Below are 24,177 nucleotides of genomic sequence, written 5' to 3' on the forward strand. Positions count from 1 at the left end.
CAGGCTGCCTCATACCCAGCCACAGGCATCTTCATCACACACACACACACACACACACACACACACACACACACACACACACACACACACCTGGGCCCACAATGCCCACAGAGCCTCCTCAACATGTAAGTATAACACCACTCAGGAGACAAGGGACACCCAGTAGCACATGAGTGTGAAATGACCCCACACCTCAATAGGATGAGGTTGACCACACAGACTGCACCAAACCAGTTCATGTGCGAAAACACGTTTCTATACATACAGAACACATGCATAGTTCCCCAGTGTACAACACCAAATACATATACACATCTACACAATCAGGAAATAGCCTTGCAAATGCATTGGGTCATTCCTTACCTTTCATCCCACAGTTCTGGGGTTAGTCTCACTAGGAAAACAGGAGGCAGTGGGGTTTGGGGTGAGGAGTTGGGGAGATAGGGAAAGAACAAGGCATTTGCCCTTGCAAAACACTGGGGACAAAGATTTCCAAGGACTCAAGAGCGTCTTTTGCTTCTCTGTCCCAAGTAACTCTGGCCACCAGGGTCAGAGCCATTTCAACTGACCTCTGTCAGATTAGGCAGAGGCTCCTTTGAGAATGTAAGTCAGCAGCTCCAAACATTTACTGCTTCCCAGCTGGAACAGAAATAAGAAGCCATTTGAAATCACAATGTAGATTTTTTTAGGTTCTAATACAGAAACTGCTCCGTTTTATTTTAAGCAGTGTGATCTTAAATCCCATAAGGGGTTTGCTCACCCATAAGGGGTTATTCCATAATCCCACAAAATCCTCTACATTTTCCACATCAGGATTAATAGTTCCATTTCACAGATGCCACCGCCGAAGCTCGAGAAGGACATGCTGGTCAGCTTTGGAACTGACACCTGGGCCCAGGTCACCCCAGCTCCGAGTCCACTCCAGCTATGCCCTAAGTGAAGGGTGAATTTCTATTGCCTCATGGGATTGCAGGAGGCCAGAAGGTGGTCCCAGAACTCCAGAAGCCCTGCCAGCCCTGGCCTCTCCCAGCTGCTCAGTTGTGAGGATGAACAGAGCTTAGGGTGAGACACCTGCCCTGAGGTGGGCTTGAGGACTCTGTGGAAGGGATGCTAAAAGTGTAATTGAGAGATTGGGGCCAGGCTCTCCCTTTTGTGCAGTGGGGAGAGCTTTAGCAGAGAATCCCTGGGACCCTTGCGAGGATGCTACTTTTGAGATCACAAGGTCTCCTCTTTTTGTCTCCCCTCCTCCTAGGCTTCCTCCTGGCCACTGTGTGGCAAGCCTGTGCTGGTATCTGGGTTATAGGTCTTCTCCAGAGGGGATGAGGCAGGTCGGGGATGGCACACTCCTGTGGCTGTTGCAGTGGGTTCTGAATATATTTTCTTCCTCCTCACATACCCATGTGACACTGGTTATCTGATTGCTCAGCCATGCCCAAGCTTCCAGCTGTGCATGTGCTCAGCCCCTGCCTCACCACCACTGGACCCCCCTGAACATGCCTTACCCTAGAGGCCCTCAGACTAAATAGAGCAGCGTAGTAGTTACAGTTCCCTTTGCCATCTCACCTCTACTGCCTATCTCAGCTTCTTTTCCTGGAAGCCAAAGCCTTGGAGTTGGTGGTGAAAGCAGGCTAGTTGGGGGAAGGGGGAGGGAGAATTGGCAAGGGCTTTTCCATCTCTAAGCCTTTTTGTCTCTGACTCTAACCTGTGTTACAGGACATGAGAAGAAAAGAAGCTGATGCATCTCCCTCTCCCAAACCCAGGTACCTGGTAGGTGCTGATTTCCCTGAACCATGTTTTAAAGATCCTTAGTCCTAGCCAGGTGCCAGTGGCTCACGCCTGTAATCCTGCCTATTCAAAAGGCTAAGATCTAAGAATCCCAATTCAAAGCCACCCAGTCAGAAAAGTTGGTAAGACTGTAATCTCTAGTTAACTACCAAAAGGCCAGAAATAGAGCTGTGGCTCAAATGGCAGAGCACTAACCTTGAACAAAAAAGTTTATGGTAGTGCCCAGACCCCGAGTACAATCCCAAAGACCAAAAACAATGAATACATAAATAAAAAGATACTCAGTCTGGCTTTTGTTCAAAACAGGAAGAAACCTATCCTTACCCAAGTGGACCTAGAGATGACCTAGGGCGTGGTTTAGAACTCAGCCTGGGCTGCTGTCTCCTGATCATCTTCTTTGCCATACTCCAAGAGGCCAGATCTTCCAAGGGGTGAGGGATAACAGAGGGGCAGGTCTGTCACCATCTCTCCCCTCTTGTTCCATGTGTAGGTCCCAGGAAGTCACCCAGCTGCTGCAAGCCTTGGTTTCAGCAATTGTCACCCCCCCACCCACTTCCAAACCAAGTCATTGGCTGTAACAGATAGGAATACACAGCCATGTGCCAGGCTGGTGCAGGAGGTTTGAGTTGTTCTGCAGGTAGAATGACCAAGTCAAAGGCTTGGTGGGTTGTTTGTGCAAAATCTGGCAACCCAGGTGAGTCTAACCTTGCCAGCTACAAACCCAGTTCTGCATGCTGCCCAGGAGGCAGCTGTCCTCCTCCTCAGGACCTTAGGGGAGCATTGTTTCTCCACAGCTCTCAAGGTACCAGCCTGGGCTGGGGCCTGAGAGCTTTCTCTCTCCTGAGCCACATAGCAAAACACTACCCGTCATGTCTACTGAGGCCTCGCCTTTGAAAGACTGCTTTCAACTCTCCATTGTTTAATGGTGGTAGTGGCTGCTCAGGCGACAGTGTTGGTGTTACTCAGGCCTGTTTCAGCTCCAGGAGAGAAACCAGACCCCAGAGTAGCTGACACAGACGGACTGGCTGAGGCTGTTTCTGGAGACCTGGAGGGAAGGGTTGTGCTCACGAAGGCCCCCAGGGTGCTGTGCTTCTGAAACTGGTTTGGCTTCTTGCTGCTCTGAGCCCACCAGGTCTCATCCCTCCCTCTGGGAGGAGGCCTCTGATAGGCTGGGTTAGGAAGTCATTCAAATAGGCGGTGACTTCTTGTTCCTGGTTGTTGCTTCTAGCAAAGGGGGATGGTTGGGTGCTTGAGTCATGCACTCTCCCTCTAAGCCACCATAAGGAGAGACCCTGGGAAAGCCTCTGTCACCAGGTGGAGGGAGTGTCTGAACTTCCCTGGTTTGAATACAAGTTAGTGGCACTGTACATGGAGGAAGATGTGGTCCAAGTTGCTCCTCTGCCAATGCACAGACCCCTAGTGTACAGTGCCAGGGTAGGGCCAGAGGCCTGCTTATTGTCCCACTGTACACAGAGAAGTGGAGAAACTAAAGATGTGCTTGTGGTGAGACAGGGAAATCAGGTTCTTTGTCACTGGTTTTGGACCTTTGCTACAAAGGAAGGGAAGGCCAGTGAGGCAGCTTTTTTCTTTTCTTTTCGTTTGTTGGTGATGTTGGTGGTGGCACTGGAATTTGAACTCAGGGCTTTTATGCTAGGCAGGAGCTCTACCACAGAGCCAGTTGATTGCCAGTTGTTTTTAAGACTGGGTCTTTCTTCCTGCCTAGACCCACGCTTGGATGGCCATGGCCTATTTTTGGCTTCTTGTAGCTAGGATGGCAGGCAGGCTCTGCTGGGCACAGGCTACGGCTTGAAAGGGGATCTTAAGAATTTTTTTTCCTTAGGTTGGTCTCAAACCAAGATCCTACCATTTTTAGACTCAAAAGTAGCTAAGATTGCTGGGCGCGATGGCTCACGCCCGTAATCCTAGCTATTCAGAAGGCGGAGATCTGAGGATCAAAGCCAGCTTTGGCACTAAAGACCTAAGATTCTTATCTCTAATTAAGTAGTAGGAAACCAGAAGTGGCGCTGTGGCTCAAGGGGTAGGGTGGTAGCCTTGAGCTGCAGAGCTCAGGAACAGTGCCCAGGCCCAGAGTTCAAGCCCCATGACCAAAAAAAAAAAAAATGTAACTAGGATTATGGGTGTGACACACCAGTATCTGGCTTGCTGAGGCAGCTATTGATTTATTTATTCATTTAGTGAGGCTCAAGTGGTAGAGTACTAGCCTTGAGCAAAAAGCTCAGGGGTAGTGCACAGGCTTTGAGTTCAAGCCCCAAGAGTGGCACACACACACACATCTGTGATCAGTTGTTAATGCCATTTCCCAATCTTAGCATCTCAGAAGTGGGCAATCTCTCTAATACCTCCCAAGTCCCTGGCCCTCAGAGCCCCTATTCTGTCTCTTGAGTGATTTGGGAGTGGCACAGGGCCTGTGATGCCTCTTTCTCAGCCACGGCTGTATCCCCAGTGCACCATCGGAGCTGCACAGTACTAGTTGCTCTGAAGTGGCAGGTGAAGGAATGAGTGCTGCTCATGAGCGCGCGCCTGTGTATCCTCAGCGGGGAGAGCTCACACCTCCTCCATTAGGGAGTCCTTCTGGAAAAAGATGCTCCTCCCTTTAGATTCCCTTGGGAATCTCCTGGATCTCTTCCTGGGCCTCTCCTCTGCTGTATGACAACCCTGGTGATTTATGAAGCAGCACAACCTGGCTCATTGCAAATGTGTTCACAGATGGCACTGTGGCTATTTCCTGGACCATGGCCTAGAACCAGCCTCCATGTCAGTCCATCACACCATGTAAGGCTTTAGTCTCAACCCTACCTCTTGTCTCTGAACTTTAGTTTTCTCACCTGGAAAACAGGAGGAGTGAAATTTCCTGCCTAGGTTTGCTGTGGGGCCTAAAGGAGATGATGTATGAGAAAAGCCTTGATAAAGGTTAGTTCCTTCTCTGCCAGGTACATAAACCATTCCAGATGGAAAGCTCATCGAGCTCCATGCTCGTGTCTGTATAAATAATGTGCAGGTGGAGAGACGCTGTCAGGTGGCCAGTGAGGGAGAGGGGCGGGCAGGAGCCCAGGGTGAGTGAAGACTAGAGGGAGGAGGAGGGTGGTGTCAGAGAGCAGTAAGTGGGTGGCTCCTGCTGCTGGCAGGAAGAGTGATGGGAAGGAAAATGAGAGGGATGAGAAGCAGCCCCGTGGAGCCCATGCTGGGTTCGGCCAAGGGAGACAGATAAGTGGAGGGGAGGGATGGATAAGGTCTAGTGTGGGCCTCTAGTCTAGTACAGACATGGAGCTAGATGGGAAGGAGGGATGAGAAGGGGCTCCAGGGAGACTGGGATGGCAACAGAGGATTCCCATACTGACGGTCTGCAGGGCACAGCTATCAGAGGAAGCATGGCAGGGGCCTTGACCCCTGGCCTAGTGCCTCTACTCTGTGTCTTGGGAAAAGCCTCCTTTCCAATTTAGAACAGTCTGTGGGGAGGCCAGGTAAAAGATCTGGGCCAGATCTACAATGAGAGGGATGTAGGAAAGACAGAGAAGGGACTAACCTTCCCTGTTCCTATGGTGAGGATTCAAGAAGTAATTCTTAGGGTATGTCAGTTCATTTTCTTAGCTGTCTTGATGGCTAAGTGTTAGTTTTCGAATCCCTGCCACAGTTATGAGCTTCTGTGTACCCTGCAGCAGCTGTCTTGGGAGGGAGGCTGGCAGGCAGGCAGCCTCTCCTTCTCCTCCTTCTTCTGTGTGCCAGTCCTGGGGCTTAAACTCAAGCAGGGCTGGGGTGCTGGCCCTGACCTGCCTTTGCTCAAGGCTAGCACTCTACCATTTGAGCTACAGCTCTACTTCTGACTCTTTGTGTTTTTTTTTTTTTTCTCATTGGAGATCAGAGTCTCACAGATTTTCCTGCCCAGGTTGCCTTCTAACTGTGACCTCAGCTCTCAGCTTCGTTGTGTAGCAGGGATTACAGGCAAGGGCCACCAGCTCTCAGCTGATCGGTCTTGTTTCTAAGATGGGGATATCTAGGCCCAGGAAGAGGAAACAATTTCCAAGACCACATGGCAGGTGTGTACAGAGCTGGGCTGGAACCCAGGCCCCCTGCTGCTCGCTCCCACCCAGGGCTCTGTCCCAGCATTGAAGGAAGGAGCAAGAACCACTCTGGGGGAAAAGTGAGGCCAGCCAAGGGAAGGTTGACAGCCGTCAGCAGACAACACTTAACCCAAACTGACAATTTAATTGTGAAAATGTGGATGAGGTACAGTGATGTGAAGGAAATCCAGACGGTCTGGGTTCCCCTGAGGAGCCTCAGCCAGCACCCCAGTTGCTGGGGCAACAGGAAGAGTTAGGGATGAAGTCACCAGACTCCAGCCTAGCCTCGGGTTTGTCCTCACTTTTAACCCCTTCCCTCATAGAGGGCTCAAGGGCAGGTGGGGACCTATCCAAGGTCACACAGGCAGTCCAATTCTGAGGTTCAAGAGAGGAATGACTATTCATCCAGCTAGGCTTCAGGCACCATGGAGACAGAGCTGGGCCAGAGTCAGCCTCCTATGGCTGAATCCCTGCACAGAACAGATGCTCAGGTTTGCTCTGCAGTGAGGCATGCTTGTTTTCTCTCAGAAGCAGGAAGTGCAGGCCACTTCAGGTGACACTGCTGAATCCAGAGCAACCACAAATGAACGAGTTGGTTTAGGGAATGCTGAGCTGAAAAAGGGCATGTCACCAGGCCTATGTCACCCAGCACCGTGACTGGGGCAGTTTAGGGCCCCAGTATTGAGTCCAAGACTCCCAGAAATATCAGGCTGCAGTGGTTTACTCCTGCAATTCTAGCTACCCAGAATGACATGTGATGATCACTGTTCGAAGTCAACCCAGGCAGGAAAGTCCATGAGACTCTTATTTTCAATGAACCAGCAAAAAGCCACAAGTGAGCTATATAGCTCAAGTAGTAGAGTGCTAGTCTTGAGCACAAAAACTAAAGAACAGTGCCCAGGCCCTGAGTTTAAGACCCAGAACACACCTGCCATGTGGTCTTGGAAGTTGTTTCCTCTTCCTGGGCCTAGATATCCCCATCTTAGAAACAAGACTGATCAGCTGAGAGCTGGTGGCCCTTGCTTGTAATCCCTGCTACACAATGAAGCTGAGAGCTGAGGGTCACAGTTAGAAGGCAACCTGGGCAAGAAAATCTGTGAGACTCTCATCTCCAATGAGAAACAAAACAAAACAAAATAAAGAGTCAGAAGTAGCGCTGTAGCTCAAATGGTAGAGTGCTAGCCAGAAGAAGAAGAAGAAGAAGAAGAAGAAGAAGAAGAAGAAGAAGAAGAAGAAGAAGAAGAAGAGGAGGAGGAGGAGGAGGAGGAGGAGGAGGAGGAGGAGGAGGAGGAGGAGGAGGAGGAGGAGGAGGAAGAGGAAAAGGAAGAGGAAGAGAAGAAAGAAATATTCCTAGGAGTGAAGTTTCTAATCAGGCGTCATGGAGGTGACATTGGCTAGAATCCTCACCAGGAGAGATGGCTCCTCTCACCCTTTGGCCCTGGTGCAGGCACCTGGACTATGGGAAGTTCCATTGTTTGAAGCATCTACCCATAAACCTGGGCTCCCACCTAGGCCTGACCCTCAGTCCATGGTAACAGTGACAAGCGTCCTTTGCACAGCCCTCCAGTAAGCCAGGCTCTGGGCCGTCACTGTTTTCTTACCTCTAATATTTTCACCTCTACAAGCTGGGAGTTACTGTTCTCATTTGCAGTTGAGGAAATGGAGGTTCCAAGGATTCCTTGCCCTCCTGCACACAGCCAGAAGGTAAAGCAACTGGGTCTTGTGTATCCAGACCCCACCGCTGTCTCTTCTCTGGCTGGCTGATCCCCACATCTCCTCAGTCCCTGTGGGAGGGGACAGCTGATAAGCATCCCACTGCAGATGGGGAAAGGAACCCTTCCTCCAAGTCCTCCATTTTCTGAGGTTCTTATGGGGCTGCCAATCACAGAGCCCAGTATCCTGACACAAAGCCTGGCCTTCTAGAGGATTCCAACTTCCTAACTCTACAGCTGACTAGCTGACCCAGAAGTGAGAGGTCTCCCTAGAATTGCCTAAGTTGGCCAGGGAGGGGGTTGTTTGGAGAGGGAACACAGAAAGCCCCCTTGGAATGTGAGCTTGAATGGTGGGGACCCAGGCCTCCTGACCTACTGTGCCCTGTTATGTGAGGAAGCCAGGAGAAGGGAGAAGCAAAGGGAGAAACAGAGATAGGATGGGGAGTCATTGGAGCTCGTGCGCAGCCGTGTGCTAGCAGTTACCCAGGCCAGCGAGCTTACCGGAAGTGGGTCTCTACCTATCCCAGACAGTGGGAGCAGTCCAGCCCACGGTCCCACCCCCACAGTGCCCCTACTGTACTGTCTCTCCAGCAGGAACAAGATTAATAATGGTAGCCAGGTGCCAGTGGCTCATGCCTGTAATAAAAGAAAAGCACACAGACATTTGGTTATTGCAGATAACGCTGCTATGAACATTTACATGCATGAGTTACATGAGTTATATCTTTTCAGTTCTCTGGTGATATACCTAGGAATGGAATTGCTGGATTATATGGTAACTCTATCTGACTTTTGGAGAACTGCCAAACCATTTTCCGCAGTGGCTGTTCCATTTTACATTTTTTACCAGCACTGTATGAGGTTCCAGTTTCTCTATGCCCTTGACAGTGCTTGTTATTTTCTGTCTTTTTAATTATTATTATTATTTTAGTCAGCTTCATAGGTGTGATATCTCACTGTGGTTCTGATTTGCATTTCATCAGTGACTGATGGTGTGGGGCATCATTCCATGTACTTTTGAAATATCAACAAATACCATTTGCTGGGGTTGGGAGTTTGGCCTAGTGGTAGCGTGCTTGCCTAGCATGCACAAAGACCCAGATTCAATTCCCCCGTACCACATACATAGAAAAAAGCCAAATGGTGCTGTGGTTCAAGTGGTAGAGCTCCAGCCTTGAGAAAACCCAAGGACAGTGCTCAGGCCCTGAGCCTGAGCCCAGGACGAGCAAAAATAAAATAAATTAAAAAAATTTTTAAATATATTTGCTAATCAAGATCACGGATATTTATACCTTTGTTTCCTTCCAAGAATTTACCTTCAGGTGCTTGATCAATTTGTTTTTTGTTTTTCATTTTGTTTTGTGTGCTGGTCCTAGAAGTTGAATTCAGAGCCTGGGTGCTATACCTGAGCATTTTTCCCTCAAGAGAGCATCCAACCACCTGAGCCACAGCTCTACCTACTTCTAGCCTTTTCAGTGGTTAATTGAAGGTAAATGTGTCATGGACTTTCCTGCCCCAGCTGGCTTTGAACGGGGTACTCAGCTCTCAGCCCCCTGAGGGGCTAGGATTATAAGTGTCCACTGGTGCTCTGCTAATTTGTTAATTTTTGTATACGTGTGAAATAGGCTCCAACTGCATTCTGCTGTCTGCTCCATTGAATTATCTTGGTATTCTTGTCAAAAATAAAATTATTGTGAGGTGCTGGTGGCTTATGCTTGCAATCCTAGCTGCTCAGAAAGCTGAGATTTGAGGATCAAGATTCAAAGCCAGTTGGAGCAGGAAAGTCCACAATACTTTATCTCCAATTAACCACCAAAAAGGTCAGGAACGGGTCCTGAGGTCAAGCCTCAGGATTGGCACACACAAAAAGTTATGATAAATATGAGTTAACTTACACAAGTAACCAGGAAATAAGTTACTGTAGAGATCTTACATTTCCAATCATGTGAAAGGTGGTGTGGTAGAGAAAAGAGAATTAAAAATTTAGAGTTCACCAGGTGATGCTGTGGCTCGGGTGGTAGAGTGCCATCCTTGAGTACAAAGGGGCTCAGATACAGTACCTAGGCTCTGAGTTCAAGCCCCATGACTGAAGGTGGAGGGTAAGGAAATCTACAGTCCTAGACTTAACTCCAGACAATTTGTTTCACTATGTCTTTTTAAAAATGACACAGGGCCAGGAGTTTAGCCTAGTGGTAGAATGCTTGCCTAACATGCATGAAGACCTGGGTTCGATTCCTCAGTACCACATACATAGAAAAAAGTCAGAAATGGGCCGGGAGTTTGGCCTAGTGGTTAAAGTGATTGCCTAGCATGCATGAAGACCCGGGTTCGATTCCTCGGTACCACATACATAGAAAAAAGCCGGAGTGGTGCTGAGGCTCAAGTGGTAGAGCTCTAGCCTTGAGAAAACCTAAGGACAGGGCTCAGGCCCTGAGCTCAAGCCCAGGACTGGCAAAAAAAAAAAAAAAAGAAAGAAAAAAGTCAGAAATGGTGTTGTGGCTCAAGTGGTAAAGCTCTAGCCATGAGAAAGCCCAAGGATAGTGCCCAGGCCCTAAGTTCAAGGCCCAGGACTGGCAAAAAAAAAAAAAAAAAAGAAAGAAATGACACAATGCCAGGTACCAGGTGCTCTTGTCTACAGTTCTAGCTACTCATGAGGCTGAGATCTGAGAATCGAAGCCAGTCCTGGGGCTTGAACTCAGGGCCCGGGCACTGTCCTTGGACACATTTTGCTCAAGGCTAACTCTAACACTTGAGCCACAGCACCACTTCTGGCTTTTCCTGTGTATGTGGTACTGAGGAATCAAACCCAGGGTGTCGTGCATGCTAAGTGAGCACTCTACCACTAGGCTAGGCTTCCAGCCCTTGTCATTTTTTTTTTTTTTAAGTTGGTGAAAGCTGGTGGCTCACGCCTGTAATCCTAGCTACTTAGGGGGCTGAGATCTGAGGATCATGATTCGAAGCCAGATGGGGGAGTGGGGCAGGGTCTGAGAGACTATTAAATTAAAACCAGAAGTGGAGCTATGGCTCAAAGTGATAGCGTGCTAGCCTTTAGAGAAAAACTCAGTGACAGCACAAAGGCCCTGAGTTCAAGCTGCACAACTGACAAAAAAAATGACGTTAGTGAGAAACACAAAAAACCCTGGTGTCTGAGTCACAGCTCAGAAGATGCCTCCCACATGGGAGTCCCAGAGCAGAGGCCAGACTATGATGTATGTCCAGGCACGCCTACCGTCACTAAGCCAGCCATCAACACGCTGCCTGCCATACTGTTGGTTCCACTTGATTCTGGGGCTAGAGAAGGATGCTCAGAACACGGTTGTTGGGAGTCCACTGTATGTGTGAACAAGAGATGCAAAAGGAAGCTAAAATGAAAACACACACACACTTGTTAAACACCTGCTAACAGAAGACTCTGGACTCAACTCAGCTTATATCCAGAGGAACAGGAGTTACGAGACACCTCCTCCTCACTTTCTAAGACTGGAAACAGAGGCAGACGATGGGAGATCACATTTGCCCAGGATCCCACAGCCAGCAGAGGAACTGGGGTCTGAGCCCTTTTCCATGTGTCCTGGGACATGTGATAATCTTAGAGGAAAAGAAGGCAAGGCAGAGAGAAGCATGGCAGAAAAAGAGAGGTCAAAGAGAGAGGAAGGCAAGGAGAGACAAAAATAAAATGTAAGAGTGGAAAGAGCATGAGGCCCTGGCCCAGCCGAGGCCTGGAGCGGGTCCTTGGGGAGTAGCTGAGGGTGGGGACGGCCGGAAACCGGCTCACTGAACCTTGGAGCCAAGAACACAACTTGGCCTGTGGTGTGGTGGAAAAGCTCTCACCTCAAGATCCTGCAGACAGTAGCTGGCACAGGGGGAGCAGGGTCTGCCTGGAAAGAGGACAGCAGGGCCAGATGGCCAGAGGCTGCCAAGCAGGGCCACCATGCTGCTTAAGTAGCCGTTGCGGCCCTTAGGCTGGCAGGCCATGCTCCTGACTTGCAGAGCCAGAGTCAGGCCTGGGGCTGGGACGGGGGAGCAATGGCCCGCTTTCCTGGAATGCTGGCTGCTCTGGGAACAAAGCCCTTTATGTGTGAGAAGGGTGGCTCTGTAGTTTATCATTCAAGCTGGATTGGAATGGGAGGGAGCTCCAGCTCACACCTTTAATCCTAGCTACTTAGAGGGCAGAGATCTGAGGATCAAGGTTCAAAGCCAGCTCCTAGCAGATAAATCTAGCAGACTTTTTGTTTTTGTTTTTATTTATTTATTTGTCTGTTGTGGGGCTTGAACTCTGGGCCTGGGTGCTGTCCTTGAGCAATTTTTCACTCAAGGCAGCCACTTTGAGCCACAGCTCTACTTCTGGTTTTCTGATGGTTAACTGGAGATAAGAGTCTTGTGGACTTTCCTAAGGGGGCTGGCTTTGAACCTCCATCCTCAGACCTCAGCCTCTAGAGTAGCTAGGATTCAGGTAAGAGCCACCAGCACCTGGCTTAATCCAGGAGACTCTTAACAGCCAAAAGAGAGTAGAGATTTTCCCAGTGTTCTGTTTTTCATCTATGCTGGCCTTCTACAGATACTCGATGCCCTCTTTTTTTTTTTTAAGTATACTGGCTTACGTCACCCTTGACACCTTCCTATACCCTTTCATTCTTCCAGCATATCCTCAAAACAAGCGTCAGCCAAGAACAGTGCCCTACCCCCAGTAAACTATTCAGAACACTGGGTGCTTTTTCTTCCATGGTAAAGGCATGGATCACAGAAACACCTCCGCTTTTGATTGATTACGTGTTTGATTGTTTCACAGTCCATGTTCCTTGGGTGTGAGTTAGGTGTGATATCCACTGTTGCATGCTGATCCCCTAGCACAAAGACCAAGTACGTAAATGCCTGAATCACTTCCTGGGTCCTGGTGCTGTCAGAGCCATGTGCCCACCTTATTTTTGTTCTATGTTGCTCTCTTTCTTTCTTTCTTTCTTCCTTCCTTCTTTTCTTTTTTCCTTTCTTCCTTCCTTCTTTTCTTTCTTTCTTGTATGTTTCTCATGGGGCTTTGGACTCAGGGTCTAGACACTGTCCCTGAGCTTTGGTGCTCTAATGCTATCAGTTGAGCCACAGTTCTATTTCTGTCTTTTTTGGTAGTTAATTGTATATGAGAGTCTCATGAACTTCCTATCTAGGCTGGTTTTGAACTGCAGTCCTCAGATCTCAGCCTCCTGAGTAGCTAGGATGACAGTCGTGAGCTAACTGGGTACCTGGTTCCTTTGTTCTTTCTTATCCTGGGAAAGAAAAGAAGAAGTCCCAAAGAAAATTGCCTCCTGGCACAATATATACTTGTGATCTATTCCACACAGTCCCTTCAGGAAGGTCTGGGTGTCTGTTCTTTCTTCCTGTCTTTAGCCTTGCTTGGGGACACATCAGAAGCTCAGGTTAGACTGAATGACTTGGCCTTGGCATGGATGCCATGGTTGTGAACCCTGGGAAAATCAGAACTGGAAGGACCCTAGAGATCAGGAGGTTCTCAGCATAAATGCTGAGGCCAGCCAAGGAGGGTGTAGGCACACACACAAAAAATCAGCCTTTTACTACTTACAGGTGGCCTTATCCAATCAGCCACCTTGTTAGGACTTTAAAAAGTATTATGCTGGGAGCGTGACCTAGTAGTACAGTGCATGCGTAGTATGGGTTCAGTTCCTTGGCATTGAATACACAGAAAAAGCCGGAAGTGGTGCTGTTGCTCAAGTGGTAGAGCTCTAGCTTTGAGAAAGCTCAAGGACAGTGCCCAGGACCTGACTTCAAACCTCAGGACTAGCAAAAAATAAAAACAAAAAACAAAATGTATTAGTTGTACAACTGGAGTTTCCTAATCACCCATTGTGTGTGTGTGTGTGTGTGTGTATACAAGGATTTGAACTCCACACCTGGGCACTGTCCCTTAGCTTTTGCACTTAAGATTAGCCGCTCTACCACTTAAGCTATAGCTTCACTTTGTGAACACTTTGTGATGATTAATTGGAGAAGAGTCTCACAGACTTTCCCAAGGTGGCTTCTAACCATGATACTTACATCTCAGTCTCCTGAGTACCTAGGATTACAGGTGTGAGCCACCGGTGTCCAGTTGAAGCCATCTGTTCAAATAAGGTTGTTGTTTTTTTTTAAATAAGTGTACAATTCACTTTAGAATGCTCATAAATTGGTGCAGCCATCATTACTTTCAATATTTTATCACCTCATGAAGAAACCCCGAATCCAATAGTAGCCATACCCCCTTTTCCTCACCCCCGGCAATGGCCAGTGATCTTATGCTCAAGACACCGAGGCTCCGAGAAAGGTAGGGCCCTACCTAAGGTCACATCCCCGTCAGCTGGGAGCAGAGCTGATAGCAGAGCCTGAGCCACCTGCCACCTGCCAAAGTCAAGCCACCAGCTGAGCCTGTCTTACCACAGGCATGCTCTGGTACTGACAGAACAGATACATCTAATGGAGTCTACCACACGGAGATGCCCGTGACGTCCATGACAACACCACTGTGCCCAGCATGGAGCTGAGAGAGAGGATGAAAAGACCTGCCCATCACAGCCATGTCCTCCCTTCCCCTACACAACCACCCCCTTCAGTGTCTCCCAAAGGTCCCCTTCTCCATGACATCAGCCCTGATCATCCCGCGTAAGACTGCGCCCAGTCCTTGCTGCTCCCTATCATGTGCTGCCCTCCCTCCAGGTGGACTTTTCCTTTGTAGCATTCCACCAGCTTCCCTTCATACGGCATCCTTTCCTTCTGCAGCGGTCTGGGTAGGTAGGTCCATGAAGGCACATGACCTTTAGCACATGCTGGCAGCTTGATCCTCATGTGATGGTGTCAAGAGATGGTGAAACCTCCCAAACGTGGAGTCTAGGCCGGTGCTAGTGGCTCATGCCTGTAATCCTGGCAACCTGGGAGGCTGAGATCTGAAGATCATAGTTCAAAGCCAGAAAAATCTGTGAGATTCTCAACTCGAATTAACCCAAAGAAAGCTGAAAGTAGAGCTGTGGTTCAAGTAATAGAGCTCTATCCTTAACCAAAAGCCAAGCAGAAATGTGAGGCCTTGAGTTCAAGCTCCAATGCCACCACAAAATAAACAAATAAATGCATACACACATAAATATCTAAATAAATAATTCAAGAAAAGAGAAGGGAAGTGATCAGGTCGCAGGGCAGCATCCTCTTGAATGGATTAACTACTTTCTCCAGAAACTGCACTAGGTCTCTCAGGAATAAGCTTGGTCTCTCAGGCTGGGTTAGGTATTGGAGAGTGGATTCTTATAAAGCGGGTTTCTTTCTCACACTCATGATCCTGCAGTGTCTACTACCCTTGCCACTTCTCCACCGAGAGCCGATGCTGTTATCAGGAGCTGACTGGATGCAACTATCCAAATCCTGGAATTTCCACTGATATAAACCTCTTTTTATAAATCCCCCCAACCTTGGGCAGTTTCTGGAATCTTGGCTGGGAGGATTTCTTAATAGATGCCTCACTTAAAACAGTTCTGTTGAAGTGGAAGTTCTGTTGTTCTGGAAGAAACACCAGGCCTTTCCAGAATCTGGTCTAGAGCTTTTTTCCAGGATCTGCCGTCAGGGCTTAGCCCCCCCACCAGGGAACAGCTGTTGGCAAAAGCAGGAAAGATATTGATTATAAGTGGAATCAGGGGAAGGTGATTTAGGTCAGTGAGGGGGGTTTAGGGGAGCACAAAGGGGTGGGGAAGGCAGAGGAAATTCCATTGTAAAACAAACCAAAGGTGTATTCACTTTGAGAATTTTCTAAGCTTGTTATAGTTCTATAATTAACTTTATATATTTGAAAATGATAAACTGTAATTAGGGGTAGTCTGGAATCCAGGATTGTTCTGGCCCTGCCCCACTTTATAAACAGAGATCTTTCTTAGGAAGGCTACCATGAGAGGTAAATGAATCAAAGACCTCAGCTTAGCAAACAGTTCTGCAGCTCATCCACAAGGGACGCTTGGCCCTCTAAAGACAGGGTACAACAGCCAAACTGGGAGGCAAAGCCAAGGTTCTGAGAAGCCCCCTTTGGCCATGTGCACATAAGGTGCTGTCGAGGTCAGTAATACAGTCCGTGTGACACCTACCCAGTCACCACAGCAACTCCCTGAGGAGGGTGTGGCTGATTGGCCAGAGGTCACCAGGCTTTGCCTGTGTGCACATTCCAGTCTCACCAGGCCACAACTTCCTAGACACCTGGCTTCCAGCAGGGAGGGAGACTGGGGAAGGGACAGCTAGTATCAGTTATGGCAGCACTGGGGGATGCTACCCTTTTGAGTGGCCTGATGACCTGTAGCTGCCCTGAGAAAAATTAGTGGAGTGTGGACGGCTCATGCCTGTCATCCTAGCTACTCAGGAGACTGAGATTTGAGGATTGTGGTTCAAAGCCAGCCTCTGCAGGAAAGTTTGTAGGATTCATATCTCCAATTACTAAAAATCCAAAAGTAGAACTGTTTCTCAAAGTGATAGAGCACTAACCTTGAGCAAAGGCAGCTCAGAGACAGTGTTCAGGCCCTGAGTTCAAGCTCCAGGGCTGGCCAAAAAAGAGAAAATATTAAAATTCAGCTTCCGAACCAGACTGGTAAGGGCCAGACTCCAGGCTGGTCAGTCAGTAGGACCTACAACCCACTGGCAAGGTTACATGGTTTTCAAATGTGCATAGTGCTTAGAATTGAGCCTGAGATAAAAACAAGTGGCAATAAAACCTGCTTGGTAACTGGGTGCCGGAGCTGTAGCTATGGCTCAAGTGGTAGAACACTAGCTTTGAGCAAAATCTGCTCAGAGACTGTGCCAGGCACTGAGTTCAAGCCTCAGGACTGGTACACACACACCCTACTTGGTTAAAGTTAAAATCACCTGTGGTCAGTCTGGACAGCAGGGTGGAGCAGTGAGTCCTAAGGTGTGGCCACTGAGTCCTGGCCCACACACCCTGCTGAAACCCCACTTAGCTCACATCTTTCTCACCTCTGGTCAGTGTGGCCGTCTGTGCTGCCTCCCGGCCCTGTGCTCAAGAACACCCATCCGACTGTTCTGAGCTGTGGTCCCCTGGCTAGTCTTCCTCTCCCAGCTCCCCTCTGATCTCCAGGTCTGAGTGGGGATCCTGACTCCTCACCCCTGGAACACCCTACCTCACCCCATTTCTCATCGCCTGCCATCACTAGGCTAGAACTCAAGAACCTAGAATTTGAGGTCAGGCAGGAATCCACAAGGTCAGAGCTACAAGGTTAGACTTTTGTGTATTCCTAGCTCGTCTTTGCCCCGGGATATGAACAAGGGGACCCTGAGGCCTAGAGAAAGAAAGCTTCACTCCAGTCCCCCCACCCACTCCAGGTCTGCAGAGCTACAAGTCAGAGCTGGCACCCTCCCAACCTGCTTCACACACTCTGCGTGGGTCTCCAGAGGCGCCTCCCGCCCGTGGCCACCCCTCACCTGGTTTTTGCTTTCTGCGTCCTCTGTAGCTCTGTCTGGAGTAATTCTCAGCAAGCCAAGCTGGGGTTAGCCCCTTGGGAAAAAGCAGCTAACGAGCTTCAGATGTCCATGCCTGCTGGCGTGCGGTACTCAGATACTCGGTGATTGCGGATGGATGTCTGGCTTGGGTGGTGGGGTTGGGGCTGGAGTTGGAGAGGAAGCTGCTGCTCTCCACAGGTGACTGAAACGACCCAGAGGCAGCAGGCACCCTATACTGAAATCCCACATCTGAGCTGGGGTGGATGTCTGTGCCAAAGGAGAGATCAGGAGGGGAGCAGAAGAGCTAGGGAACAAATGCATTTACAGCATCTGGAAACTTAGTTCTGACCTTTTCAGAGTCCTGGTGTGGCGTTTCTCTGAGCTAGCAGCAGGGAGGTGGGAGAGAGAGGTAAGGGGCTTGCTGACAGCCAGCTCAGCCATACTCTGGGCTGGGACACGTCATCCCCTCCAACCTCAAAGGATCCTATAACCTAACATTCATCAGCTTACTGAAGAAGAAATGGAGGCTCAGAGATGTTATATAGACCCGGAGTGGCCAAATGAGGGTCCCTCACCCCACTACAGTCCCTGTAACGAGCAGGGACTTCCACAGCCTGGCACACTGCTCCTCCAGGCTATGCTTGGGTTTCTGCTCAGAGGCTGGGGGTGAAGCTGACTCCCTGGATTTTGACAAGGCAGAATTCCCATTTCTGAAGTGGTGGCAGGCTGGGGTGGGGGGCGGGCGTCATCATCTAAGTGCAGTGAGGTTGTAATTAATGACTGTCACCGTCACATTCTCCTTTGAGCCCAGAACACAGAATCTGGGAGCTAGGGCTGTTACTGCGGGGGCCTTTCCCCTGGTTAGCTGTGAACAGCCTGCATTCTACAGCGCTACTGCTTTCTAGCTAGCTGTGAGATCCTGTAAACTTAAGATTTGCAGTTTCTCAATCAGAGGCCTCATCTGAGCCATCCAATTCCTATTTATCTCACAGGGTGGCAAAGCGAGTTAATATCTATATTGTGGACTAGAAGGATGCTTGGCACAGGGCACACATCGAGCATATGTTTTAGCTACTATTGGGCTCAACCTTGTGAGGTAGGGTTCATTGCCCCAGAGGATAGGTGTGAAAACTGAGGTCATGAAGTTCAGCGATTCCCGACCTTTGTGTGCATCCAAATTATCTGAAGAGTTTGCTAAAGTCCTGAAGACTGCTCCATAGGGTCTGGTTCTGTTGTCTGGGTTGAGTGAGAATTGACTATGTTTATTTCTAGCATGTTCCTGGGTATGGAACACACTGCTCTAGTAGATGGGACTTTGGCTCCTGTGATAGCAGGGTGGCCTGGGAGCAGGAAGTAATACCCTGTGTGGTAGGTGGGTGAGAGTTTAGGGAGAGCAGAAAGGATCTTGGCATCTTGTCCTGAATTTGCTCCCAGTTCCTGGAGGACTTGGGCCCAAGTCAACTTGCCCATGCTGTCTGGGTGTCTTCTTCTATAAAACAGGGAGCTACCTGGGCACTGGTAGCTGACTCATGCTTGTAATCCTAGTTACTCAGGAGGCTGAGATCTAAGGATCCTATAGCTAGCCGGGGCAGGAAAAGCCCATGATATTTTTATCTCCAGTTGACCACTAGGAAACTGGAAATGGAACCGTGGCTCAAGTGGAAGAGCACTAGCCTTTGTGCACAAAAGCTCAGGGGTACTACCCCCACCCTGAGTTCAAGCCCCAAGACCAAGCAACCAACCAACCAATACAGAGCAAAAATAATCCCTCTCCACAGGGCTGTGTGTAGATGAAATGGCTGTGTACACAAATCCCTGGAACAATTTCATCCACCCCAGCGTAGTGACAAGGGTGGATTTGGAGGACGGCGCCTGGCACTGAATGCTCGTTACACTCTTCATGGCTGTCTTCATCTCCCAGCATCAAGAGCTATAGGCAATCCCTGTTTTTCCCTTGAACCTGAGTTGGGAAGCTCACGACTGTCCCCCATGTCCTGTGGGCAGTATGCTTGCTGTGGCTGCAGCTTACATAAAGGGGCCTGTGTCCCCGCCACTCACCTCCCACTGTGTGTCCAGTGGTTTTCTATTTCAGTTGCTGTAAAAATATCACCTTTGATCTCAGCTTGTGGCTCTTTAAAAAAAGAAGAAGAAACCACCACCAGGCTGGGTTTTCCTTTTCCCCCTGGCCCTTCCTCCCTCTCCCCTTCATTCTCTCCTTTCTGGACCTCCTGAACCCTGGCTGGAGAGGAGCACCTTGGCCCCCTATGGGATGCATTAGGTCTCTCAAGGGGCTCTGAGCTGAAGGAACATACAAAGGAGAGGCAAGTGAAGGAAGGATGCCTTCTTCCTTCCTCCCTCTCCCCCTGCTCCCCTTTCTGCTCTTAGGCCAAGAATCTCCGAATTCTCTGCTTGGCCAGGTCTAGGCAATTCTCCAGCCGCCTTCAAGCGCATGGTATCAATCAGAACCCTGCATCTGTGAAGTCTCGAGGCCTCCCCAGAGTGCAACAAGAACAGCCTGTGGGACCTAAATATTTATTTCACGCCATGTACTCAAGAGGCCTTCAGCAGCCCAGATTCTCCTGGAGGACTGGCCTCAGCCACCTCCCGGCTCAGCAGGCCATTGGAGGGATGTCCCTGTGTCTCAGCAACCATGCACACCTTTTTCTCTCTACATTTGGGGAATTACACACCAGGCACCTTCTCTTGAGTCTCCTTGCCCTATACTGAGAACTCATAGCCTGAACCCTTCTGAGTGAAAAGTCACCCTCTCACCTACTGGGGCCTGCTCCTGCTCTGCCGCCCCTCTGTCTAATGAGATCATCGCCAGAGCACTGCGTACGTCCCTGAGAAGTTTCTTGGCTGACAGGCATATTGTGCCAAGGAAGACGGCAAACATGCCTTGAACCTCTGACTCACACCCGGCTTTGTGCTGTTGTGATGTATTCTTTTGGCTTCGGGTTTTCAAGAAAGACAAAATACCAGTTCATTCAACAAACACTTCTCCATAGGTCATCCACAACTGGTCTGGTGCTGACATGGTCACTGCCCTTTCCTCTGGGAGCCCCAGCCCTGCAGATGGAGTCACAGACGGGTGCAGGGGCCAAGTAGCTGGGTGACCAGGACATGCAAGGCACCCAGGGGGAAGAGGTGGTGGAAATGGCTAGGCCGCCTATGTGCCAGGAAGCTGGGGATGGCTGGGTGGCAGGGCTGGCAGTGGATGAAGACATGGCAGGGTGGGGCACAGAGGTCGCAGGAGCCACTACTGGAATGAGCGGGATACTCGGGCTGTCCACCAGGAGGACCTGTCTGGGGGCAGCAGGGCCCAGCAGAGGACAGAAGGTCCTGGGTGTGCGCCCAGGCCGCAGCCCCGTTTAGCAGCAACCACAGCCCTGACAGCCCAGCCCACAACCCCGGGCTACACAGAGGGTGCAGCCAGTGTGGCCGCCGCCGGCCAGGGGGTCCAGCACGCAGGCCTGACTCATGGGGTCCGGCGGGCGCCAGGGAAAGGGCGCTGTGGGCTCCCAGGAGCCTTCGATGTGCGCCCAGCAGACGGGCCGGGCCGGAGGGGGTTCCTCCCGCCGCACCCCCTCACCCCCGGGACGGAGGCTGCAGCCAGCCCCGACGCCAGGGGCCACGAGGGAAAGGTGATTCTCCCGAGCCCCGCGGGCTCGGTTTCCCCCCCGCCAGTCGTCAGGACGCGCGTGCGCGCAGGGCGCGGGTTCACGCGCGCGTCGGGAACGGGCGAGTAACGGAAACCGTCCCGAACCCCCGGGCCCGCGGCGGCGGCCGGGCAGCGGGGCCGCGGCTCCGCGTCCGCCGACCGCCGTGCGTGCGTCTGCGCGGCGGGGCGCAGAGGGCGGCCCGCCGCCTGCGGTCCCCGGAGCCCGGGAGCCGGGGCTTCCCGGAAGGCGTGCTCTCGGTGAGTCTCCGGGCGCCGCGGCGAAGCCGGCCCGGCCCTGGCCCCGACCCCACGCCCCGCTGCAGCCCCATCGGAGACCTGTGGCCTGACCGTCCCCGACCCCGGGCTGTGGCTAAGGCCACGCACGGCTCCCTAACGCATGGCTGAGCGGCCACCTTCGCTGCCACGCACTCCTGGAACCCCTGCGACACACGACGAGTCTCGCGGTGCGGCTCCCGAGGCGCTCGCGGGGCCATGCGGGAGGCGGCTGCGGAGCGCGGGTCCGCCCGGGCGGATTGCGCAGGCGCGGGCTCATTCGCTCCACTTAGAAAGTGAACTGCGAGGTCCTGCGGCCGGCGGCTCGTTGGTCTAGGGGTATGATTCTCGCTTAGGGTGCGAGAGGTCCCGGGTTCAAATCCCGGACGAGCCCTGCTTTTTTTTTTTTTTAACTTTCTTTAAAGTTAGGTTCCTCGCCACTTCCCACTTTCTTTTCCCAGAAGTCCGATTCCAAAGTACTCGTAGTACTTTTCCAACAGAACGAATTTCTAGGACGGACACTGGTGAGCAAAACGTGTTATTCGTTCTTAATTGGCGTTTTGGCTTTTCCTACTCGTACGTAGCTCTAGTCACTACGCTCTAGTATCACAGACTACTAAATCACCAAGACTTGAGAACAAAAAAGGGCTCGTCCGGGATTTGAACCCGGGACCTCTCGGACCCAAACCGAGAATCATACCCCTAGACCAACGAGCCGGCTGCCGGGGCGGTCCTTCCAGACTTTACTAGAGCGAGCCTCTGCGTGAGCATGCGCACGCGCGTGCGCAGAACGCCGGGCGCCGCACCGCTCGGATCGGGGTCGGGGCCGCCCGCGGAGACACGCGTCGATTCGAGTTGGTGGGTGACCCGGGTTCGCTCTTAGGACACCAAGCAGCACTTGGGTCCGGCCGCGCTTCCCCGTCTCGCTCCCTTCCTCGGGTCCACGGCCGGGGGCCTGGTCCGCCGCAGGTGCTCCGTCGCCTCCCCGCTGGGGGGAACCTCGCCGAGACCCGTGCGACCGCGGCCCGGACCGCGGCTCCGCCCGGGCCCGGGAGAGGGCGGCGGGTGAGGCGGCGCCTCCCGCGGCTGAAGTCTGGGTGGGTGCAGAGTCTTTTGGGGGGTGTGGGGCAGTTCTTCACCACCCCCCCAAAACCCCACTTAATAACGATGATCAGCAGTAGTGTCGCCGGTGCATTCTGTTTATTTCTCGCAGCCCCTCGAGTAAGGAGTTGGCCCCGTTTTACGGGATGAGCAGAGCGAGCAGACGGGCCTTACCCTGGGTCACCCAGCTGCAGGCGGCAACGCGGGCCCGGCTGCCACGGCTGGACTCGCTTGCCTGCTCTCCCCGGTGCACAAGTACACGCTATTTCTATGGGTATCTGTTTTCCAGAAATTACTTGAAAACGTGTGGAAACAATTTACAAAGAAAAGGACCGCTCCCCACATTCATGTCCCCAGTCAGTCACCCCCCAAATCACTCCCGGCTCAGCTATGTTCTGCTGCTTCTGAAAATGACATTACTTCGGCCTGTCGCAGCAAGGCCTCCATTTTATGAACATTCCTGTCTGAACACTTGAGAAGGGCTCACCGAAAGGGCCAAAGCACTGTGGTTTTTGTGAAACTCTTTGAAGTTGCACGTGAGAAGGAGTGTACCAAAGAAGGTTAAAAAAAGAAGAAGAAAAGAAACAAAGAAAAAAAAATGTAGAGGTATTATTAAGCATCTTCCCATGTGCCAGGCAACGTCTGAGGAGTTTTGCAGACACTTTCTTGGAGCTCCTCTCAGTACCTGGGGCAAGGGTGCTTCCTGGCTGTCCCCACTTCACAGATGAAGCTGAGGCCTAACTCATTGCTGTAACCAGGGCCATTGGCCTCCTGACTTTGGAACAATGGCTTTGGGTCTGTGTGACTAGCCATCGCTGCTCTGCAATGAAGAGGCCTGCACTGAGGTGGCTCAAGTGGGAAGCAAGCAGGCTGGGTTTCCCTATCAGTAAGGGAAACTGATCCTGGATCCTCCTCCCTCAGCATCACTCCAGAGGGCCCAGAAATCTGTTATCTCCCCACTCCTCCCTATGCCTCCCCTGTCTTCTGGCTCAGAGGAAGGAAGGGTGTACTTCTGCCCCAGGGTCTCAGGTCAGCTTCCAGTGGCCCATGGAGACTGCCTCCTCGGCCCAGGCTAGCTCCCATAGGCCTCCCTTATCCCCCTTCTAAGCACCCCTCAGGTCAGAATCTCAGGGATCAAGAACCCAACCCAGACATTGGCTAGGCTGCACACACAGCTACAAAATAAGCATGGACTCAAAAATGCAGCCCAGGCCACTGAAAGCCACTTGACTCCATTCCCTTTGTCCAGTGCTTCCAGAGCAGGGAGACTTCCCCGACCCTGACCACAAGCACGTGTGCACGTTTCTTCTGCCCTTTGGAATGGTCACACTCTGGGTTTTGACACTACTGAACTGGTTCGTGGGTTGGAGGGCCGGGATTAGCTTCCCAGGGCTCTGTCATCTGGTGACTGACCTGAAATAAGTTGGTCAAGCTCTCAGAGGCACAGACTCCTTATTTGTAATGCAGGGTGGGGACAGGGAGGTGGAAGCATCTGCTAACCCTGATCAGATTGTCAGGACTCAGCCTTGCTCCCTGCGGGTCTCCTCTCAGGAGGCCCTCCTTTCCTCTGCCCTACCAGGAGGCACATGCCATTAGAGGGGCCAGTGTGCCTGGAGGGTCCTTGCTCTACTCCCTGCTGGTGTGCGAGGACCCCTCCCCCCAGGGCTATCCTGGCATTGGTTGTTGCGAGTGGTAAAGTCTTTGCATGGAAGCTGTGATGGCTGGCTTCCTCTCTGAAAAGAAAAGTCTAGACTTTGCTAGATGCCTCATGCAGTTTTATGGGAAGAGGAGTCTTCATGTGGGAGACATCCCTCCTGCACCCACACAGAGTGATCAGGCCTGTAACGGGCGTGGGGGAAGCTCAGAGGCTGAACACTGTGTGTGAGGTGACAGGTAAGGCTCTGTGTGTGTGTGGGGGGGGTCTATATATGACCTTTCATGGCCCTGGAAGCAAAGCTCTAAGCAGAGGGTTATAGTGTCCCATGTAGTTTGGCCAGCTGCCAGCCGGGCTCTGTCCATTCTCTGCCTACCTCCTGCCCCTCCTCCAGCCTCTTCTTATCCAGTCCATCCCTGGCTCTCCCCAAGGATTGCCTTTCTGCAA

The 24,177-nt window shown here is 51.2% G+C and overlaps 2 non-coding genes across 2 annotated transcripts; one reads left to right on the plus strand and one right to left on the minus strand.

Moving 5' to 3' along the window:
• Window positions 1-21,297: 21,297 nt before the first annotated feature.
• Window positions 21,298-21,369, plus strand: Trnap-agg (transfer RNA proline (anticodon AGG)). The gene has a single exon. It is a non-coding gene; the product is annotated as a tRNA-Pro (tRNA).
• Window positions 21,370-21,620: 251 nt separating this feature from the next.
• Window positions 21,621-21,692, minus strand: Trnap-ugg (transfer RNA proline (anticodon UGG)). Its single transcript has one exon. It is a non-coding gene; the product is annotated as a tRNA-Pro (tRNA).
• Between the last annotated feature and the right edge of the window lie 2,485 nt (window positions 21,693-24,177).

Source organism: Megascapheus bottae, chromosome 16 (genome assembly GCF_031878675.1).
Source record: "Megascapheus bottae isolate mThoBot1 chromosome 16, mThoBot2.hap1, whole genome shotgun sequence".
NCBI lineage: Eukaryota > Metazoa > Chordata > Mammalia > Rodentia > Geomyidae > Megascapheus > Megascapheus bottae.